This window comes from Bidens hawaiensis, unplaced genomic scaffold (assembly GCF_021521415.1).
Source record: "Bidens hawaiensis isolate Kalapana, Puna unplaced genomic scaffold, B.hawaiensis_p1.1 tig00010928_1, whole genome shotgun sequence".
NCBI lineage: Eukaryota > Viridiplantae > Streptophyta > Magnoliopsida > Asterales > Asteraceae > Bidens > Bidens hawaiensis.
This window is the reverse complement of record NW_027491845.1, coordinates 204,288-212,223: the sequence shown is the minus strand read 5'-3', so window position 1 is coordinate 212,223 and position 7,936 is coordinate 204,288. Positions and strand designations below refer to the sequence as shown.

Here is a 7,936-nt window from a genome sequence, read left to right as displayed (position 1 = left end):
TGATTTCTTTTGAGAACCGCTTTGAGCTTTAAGAACTCGAAATAACTCAATGTAACAATTTTTTTTTTGAACTTTTTTATACATGTGTAATACGTAAGTGTAAGTAATGTAAAAAAATTAACGTAATTTTTTACACACCGAATCGACTTATTACAAATGTGTAACTAAAGTTTAAACTTGTGTAATCAACAAAAATACTTATTCTCTCTCCTGATTCATTTTTTAATCAAATTTAATCTCAGCCACATATTCAAACTCATTTAATTAAATGTGTGGTCCAAAATTGAGTTCTTAAAGTTCTTACAACTCATCAAGTTCTCAAAATATATCCCCTATATATATATATATATATTAAAATATGTTATAAAGCCCCCCGGGGCTCCGAACAACAACAAAGGTTTATAATCTTGGGATGTGCCCATGTGACAGAGATGTGGCATTATGGAGAGGCTTTAAATCCCCCTTCACAGCGGCGGATTGTCTAAGAAAGGACCTAGAATGGAGAGTGTATAAGTTGAAAGGCTCTGAGATAGCAATCAATGATTTGAACTTTTGAAGGATATACTACGCAAGTCTTGGGTTCATCATCATAGAAGATAGCAAACAATGAAGGAATGATGGTGGAGCTTCAAAGGTCTAGAGGAGAGTTTATAAAATCTTAACTGAAAATAATCGCAACCGAAAATCGGTTACGGGTTTCTTTTTGTACCATCAATTAACCGAAACCGAACCAAACCGAACAACTGTATTTTTTTTCTAGCTTTTATACATCAAATTTCTTATATTTTTAACTTTTATACCTTCATTTCATGATTTTTATGTTTTGTATCTCCATTTTATGTATTTTTAAGCAAAAAAGTTGATTGGGTCATCATGTTAAGGTCAACATTTTAATCCAAGTTAGGTTTTGGTTATTAACCAAACTGAAAACCAACATACGAACCAAAATAACCGAACTGGTTTGGGTTATCGTTTTCGGTTATGGATTTAACAAAAACCGATTACAGGTATAAAAACCGAACCAATGTTTGCTCACCCCTAGTTATGCACCTTGAAATCAAGATGTGAGACACACAATGATGTATGTCTTTTATATTGTATGTATTTATTATATTTTATTAAAAAATTTCGAGCCAAAAAATATCGTTCCTTTTCATTCTAACCCTCGATAAATGATACAGCAGCATATATAGTGATAGGTCCAAGTGGAGCGAGCGAAAATTTGCTTAACAAACATGTTGTACATTGTTACATCTAACCGGAAAACAAAATCTAAAATTCATGATATATATATAGTGATCATGACCAGCCATTTGATGTAATAAACGTATTTATTGAACAATATTTGAAACTCAAGTTGTATGTGGATTAATATATAACAATGAAATGAAGTTTTATTATTCAGAGGGTATAGAATAGAACACAAAAATTAATCAGGGTTGAGGTGCTGGTGCTACAGGATCAGGAGTAGGCAGCACAATTGCAGATCGGTTGGTGTTTGGGCCTGCATCAGCGTAATCCAACTCTATCATCTCCCTAGATTTTCCTCCGCTTTCCTGTAGATTATTATTTTTGTTTATCTTAGTCACATTCATGAACCTTATTTTATTTTATATTTCATGTATCTTAGTCTAAAAGTACTTCTTTCTTGTCATAAACTACAACATTATTCATAAAATACTGATACAAGTACAATAAATTACTTGTTAATAAACATAAACATATTTATGTTATTATCTACTAAAACTTCTTACTAACATGGTTCGTCTAATTATATGTGGAAGAAATGAAATCACTACCTCAAAAGGAGAGTGCGGAGATGCTAAAATATCAGCAGTTGTTGTAGATCGCATCAGTTTTCTACCGAATCCTAAAATATAAAAGTTATGGTTAAGCCCCTGACCGCCCCACAAGAAAAGAAATACTGGTCCGTGACTAGAAACAATTTGAAAAATTAAAAGGCTTACCAGTTGATAGCAACAGAAACAGAAGAGCTACAATGGTGAAAACCTTGTGAGAAGATGATATTATAGACATTTTTATAAGCTTCTTCAAGATCAGCTTAAAACCAGCATGAAAGATGATCCAGAGGGATCAAGCTTTTATATATAATACGGGTGTGTGTGTGTGTGTGTGTGTGTGTGATTGTTTACAGGTAACAAATGGTGGTCGGCGTGCAGTGGCGTTGACAAATGAGAGAATCTTGGATCGGCTAGTTGTCGCCATGAGTTGAAACTATTAAACTAATGCTACATCAATCTCAAAATAAAATTTAAACATATAATATAAATTGCTAATTGCAATATTTAATTAATTCATGTGTATTCACCTAATTTTGTTTATAATTTATTTAATACAACGGACAGTGATCATGAGTGAGTTGAGGAACGATCGATCACACATACGTCTTATATTTGAAGCTCTTAGAACATTACCAATACCAAATCTATACAAACCGTCACAGCAACACCATTTCATATTCCAATTTTTTCTAAGAAACCTCCACTTACTTTCATAACACCAAACATCTACAAACTCTATATGTGTATATGAGAGTGATATGACACCACTCATTTCCGTCTACTCATTTGAAGCCCCAAACATGCTATTACAAACAAATGCCCACAACGCTACCTCGTTTGCCCCCCTCCGTTTGTCTGTCCCCTGCCACAACAAACGAGCATCTGAAACCTCACGTTATGGATGCTCTAATCAAGATAGATGAGATCGGTTAACCTATCAACGTTTTGTTTAGTAAGTTTTTTTTATGTAATTAATATATTGAATTATCATGAAGACGTATAAAAAGTAATAATTTATAAGTTCTGAATACTTTAACATGAATGACGTGAATCCAGAACACCTAAAACTATATATTTATTAGTCGATTATTTAATACTGTTAATAAAGTGATAATAGAATAATAGCATATGACTTAAATATATCATTTTCAAACTAATTAATCATCAGTTGACATTATGTTAAATTAAATTCTCTTGAAAATCGATCGATGATCATTAAGCGTGCAACCAATATATAATAATAATAATAATAATAATAATAATAATAATAATACATAGGATAAAGTTAAAATACAAATGAAACAAATATGAGAAGTGTGAGAAGGATTTGTGGTCATATAAAAAACTTATCAACAAAAAATTGAAAAAAATCATAATTAAAAAATCATACAAATTATAAATATAAAACGAAAAAATAAAAAACCAAAATGTTTCCCCCATCATCCTTGTTCCATAAAAAAACAAAACCAAAACAAAAAACCGACGAAAAGACATAATGCCGAAAACGAACAAACAAAACAATGATAAATAGAATAAGACACAATAGGTCGCAAACTTTAACACAATGCCAAACAAAATATAACACAATGCTAAGTATGTAATACAATATCAAGAAAAAAGGACACATTGTCAAGGAAAAAAGACACAATAAATGACGAAAATAAACATAAAACACAATGATATATAAAAAGACACAATTATGTTTTTTCCTTAACATTGTGTCTTTTTTGAGTTTTTTTTAATAATATACATATGGTTTGATGATAAATTGTTTCACAAATAAATGAGATGTTAAAACCCGGTTTAAAAGTTATATGGGTTTGATAAGACCCAAGACCTGTTTATTTTTTTTTACTATAAAATTGGTTTTTTAGTTATAAATATAAATAATATATATCTTTTTTAAATAAATCAGATATTAATTTTTAGTATATCCCTACTTTACAAGATTTTTATATCAAATACTTGGTGAGATTAGTTTTTAATTTAAAGAGATGTTATAACCCGTTTAAGAAATATACTTGGATTTGATGAGACACATACCCGTAAATTCAGTCAAATGCATGAGAAGCCTCCATTTAAAAATCAATCAAATCTGATGACTCCAAAAAAAGAAGGAACGACCACATTGCGACATATAGGATATTTAAGCTTTCGCTTATATATATTATAGATTAATAACAATAATAATAATAATAATAGGTTACAATATAATTTTTTTATTTATCAATTTCATATTTACATTTTGGTATACTTTGGTATACTGATTAATACCAAATGAGATATACAGTATAAAATATACATTAATACAAGTTAGCAATTTGCGGCGTACACACTTGATAAAAGCTATTTTATTTTTCTATTGCCAATGCACCTCGATAGTTAAAATCGACGAAACTCATCAAACAACGGGGATCAAGGCCCACCCCCCAATAACGGGGTCCAAGGGGCAAAACCCCTTAACTGGGGTTAAAAATGGTCTTCAGTAACCAAATGGCTCAGCCGGTACCAACTGTGGTCTTCAGCACCAAGTTTTAGTTAGTACCAACTACCAACTTTGTTATTCGATACTAAAACAGTTAATCGGTACGTATCAACTTATTTCTTCTATACCAAAAATAGTTGATCATTTCCAACTTTCTTCCTCAGTACCAAATCTAATGGTCAGTGCAAACTTTATTCTTCGATACCAAAATATATTGGCCAGTGTAAACTTTATTCTTCAATACCAAAATCTACTAGAGTTACTAGGTACAAGGTTTGTTTGGATGACTGTTTGCGGTTCGTGTAAAGCCTTTAAGTGGGAGATTATTAGGTTTGTGAAGCCTTTGGATCGGTTTTGGGCTTAGACTCTAATTGGTGACAAGGAGAATAAGGGCTTGAGCCCGTTACTGTTTCTTGTTAATTAAGCTTTTAACCCTAGTTTTATATCTATTTATACCTCTGCTATGTAATTGTAATATTTTCACCTTATCAATAAAATAACATAGTTGCAACCCGTGGATGTAGGTCCCCCGTTGGGACCGAACCACGTAAAATTCTTATGTCTTATTTTTTGTTTATAGTTTCGGTTTTGTCTGCGTTTTTAATCATTTGTGCTAGTGTGTTGTTTCCAATGCGTGCTGGTTGGTTGGTAACAAACCAGTATCGACCCATTCATAATGAAACAATTTGAAACTGTCGAGTCCAAAATAGTCAATGAGGTTATGATTTGTAAATTGCAAGTTTCTCTGAATTTTACTCTAGCTATTAGTTTATTTATTATTACTCAGCCTTTTTTAGGTAATAATGTAATATTGATAACACAACCCGACTCGGTTTCAACATGAACCGGTTTAGGTTTGTATTTTTCATTTTAATATTAAAATTTATTACTTGCTTTCATACACAACTTTCATACGAGCCACCTATTTTGGAAATGTCTTTATTCTAAATCTTAGCGAATAATATTTATACTTCGGGTATTTATTTTATAAACACAACCTGCATATGAGCTTCATAAGTGGTTTTGACTTTTGTTGAAACAACCCGACCCACTTTTGTTGGGTACATATTTGGTGGTTTGTACTTAGTTTAATATGTACTTGGGCTTATCTTGTAATATGGTATTGGGCTGCGGGCTAAGTATGTAAGCCGAGATCCCTTGGGATAGGGATCTCGGTGGGCTTTTGATTAGCTATTAGGCTAGTTGTTTAGTTCCCTATATATATAACATGTATGTATAGGGTTTAGGTTGGTTGTTCACATTGAGAGAAGTTGAACACTTTGAGAGCCACCATCTAGAGAGCAATACGTGTAATCTCATGTACCAGACGATTTAATAATATAATCGTGTGCATTTGGAGTTTTACTTCGTGTTTATTATATTCATACTATTCATCGTTGTTCTTGAATCACCACGTTAACTAGATTCTGCATATTTGACGTGTGTTGGTTGATATCATAATTGTAGTGATCTAGATTCGGGACTTACAATTGGTATCAGAGCCTTAGACGAATTCAGGCTCGTTATTGTGATATTAACGCATTCAAGATCTTGATTTCCGGCTCGTTTATGGTTGTTTTCCGGTGAGTTCATAATCGGAGAAGAAGGAAACTGTGTTCTGGTCAAAGATTTTCTTATGTTTGGAAACTATTTAAATCCCATAATTCAAGGGATTTAGTTAGTGGAAAATTTGAATCAGTCAACATCTGTTTTAGCCATATTTGATTGTTCTCTGTTAGAAACAAGAGTTCTCGGTCAAAATTGTGGGTTTTCGGTCAAAGCTTTGGGTTTTCGGTCAAACTTGTTTTCGGTCAACACTCAACAGTTCTCGGTCAACATATGTTCTCGGTCAACATCTGTTTTCGGCCAAACTTAGTTCTCGGTCAAAGGAGTTCTCGGCCAAAGGAGTTATCGAGTAAAAAAGAAAAAAAAAATTCTTCCAGAATACTCCTTATTAGTAAAAATCCATCATTGAAAATTTTAGCGAAAACGTTTTTTTCGGGTGATTTTCGGTGAAATTTTGGCGGCAAATTCGGAAAATTTTGTCTTGAACGAAATTTTTCCTAGACACTTCTCTTGACTGGGGCATTCTTCTTGAAAATTTTGGTGATCATATTTTATTTTGAAAAATTTGGCGGGAAAATGAGTTCATCTGAGATAAGGTTTCAACCATGTTCTTTAAATTGTTGGGAAAAAATAGAAATGTATAAGCTTCATTTTGATAACCTGACTAGAGATATGGAGAGAATAAAATCAGAAAGTTTTAAACTTAAGAAAAATGAAAAGGGCTTTCTAGACAAAATAGAAGCATAGAACAAGGACATTAAAAAGCTTAAGTCTGATTTTAGTATAAAAAGTTGTCACTACCTTGATGCCAAACAAGAAATTGCTGAGTTAACTGCTAAACTGGAAGCCTCCAAGTTAGAGATCTTGAACCTAACTAGCATGTTTGAAAAGGCTGAACTTGATTTTAAAAAATTCGATGGTTCCAGTAAAGCAGTTAACTCAATGATTGAAAACCAATTGTGGTGGAAGGAAAATGAAGGTGAGGGAATAGGATACAGTCAAGTTCCCCCACTTTACAACCACAATTATGTCCCTACCCCTGTCACCAAAGAACAGGAGGAAAAGATAAAAGACATGAAGTATGGTAAACAGGTTCAATCTGAAACTGTTGGATCGGGATCCCTAAAGGAAATCAAGCCTGTTTTTAAATGTGTGAACAATTTTGATGCTTCTACTTCATGTGCAGATATAGTAAATGATGTTGCTTCTGATAGTAAAGGGGTTCAGGCTAGTGAAAATGAATCTCATTCTAACGTGCCATCAAACTCAGATGACACCACAACTCAAAATTGTACTAATAGTAATACACAGAGTTGTCGCAACAAAGGGAAGGCACGTAACAAATCAGCACAACAAGGACAGTCTCGTCCTCATAGATCCTACGGATCTCCATGTGTTGATAAATCATCGGGTGCTACTTATATAAGAGGCAAACATGTTACCACTGTGGCATGCCAGGACATATAGCCAAAAATTATGTTCATCGTCTATATGTTCCATACTACAAGCAATATCAGAAGGCTGTGCCAAGGGGCAAGAAGAATGGAAAAACCTTTCATAAGAAGGAATTCCAACATGAGGCTAGTGCTTACGTTGACATTAGAAGAAGGATGAAAGCGTGTTTCGTCTTCGGGAACGATGGGCATTTGGCAAAGGAGTGTCACTACAGTGCTGTTAACAGACAAGCCCCTCAGGTGAAAGGTAATAGGTTTCAACCGAATCCAGTGGTTAAATAAAATGCTTATTTTAGAAAACCATGAGTATCTGTACAACGGGTCACATATACTCAAGGATTCAAAGTTAATATGACAGGTTTGCACTCAAATGATTTAGAAAATGTTAAAAGAAAAATAAATTTTCAGAAATCAAAGAGTGTTGAGAGTTCTAAGAATTCGAATTCGAATTGCTCCACTCCAAAGTCTGTTCCATCAAGTTTCACTAAACCAAGACAGACTTGGAAACTTAAAACTCAGCAACCAGAATCTGTCATAACAAATGATTTTGTTAAAGATGGAAATGATATGAGTTGGCAAGAGGTCACATATGTTGATGCTCAAGGGAACCCCAAGACATTTCTGACTTG

At 33.1% G+C, this 7,936-nt stretch overlaps 1 long non-coding RNA gene across 1 annotated transcript; it reads right to left on the bottom strand.

Moving 5' to 3' along the window:
• Window positions 1-966: 966 nt before the first annotated feature.
• On the bottom strand, window positions 967-2,283 carry LOC143536782 (uncharacterized). The gene is made up of 3 exons (XR_013135938.1): window positions 1,968-2,283; window positions 1,800-1,870; window positions 967-1,556 (listed from the first exon to the last, which is right to left on the bottom strand). It is a non-coding gene; the product is annotated as an uncharacterized LOC143536782 (long non-coding RNA).
• Between the last annotated feature and the right edge of the window lie 5,653 nt (window positions 2,284-7,936).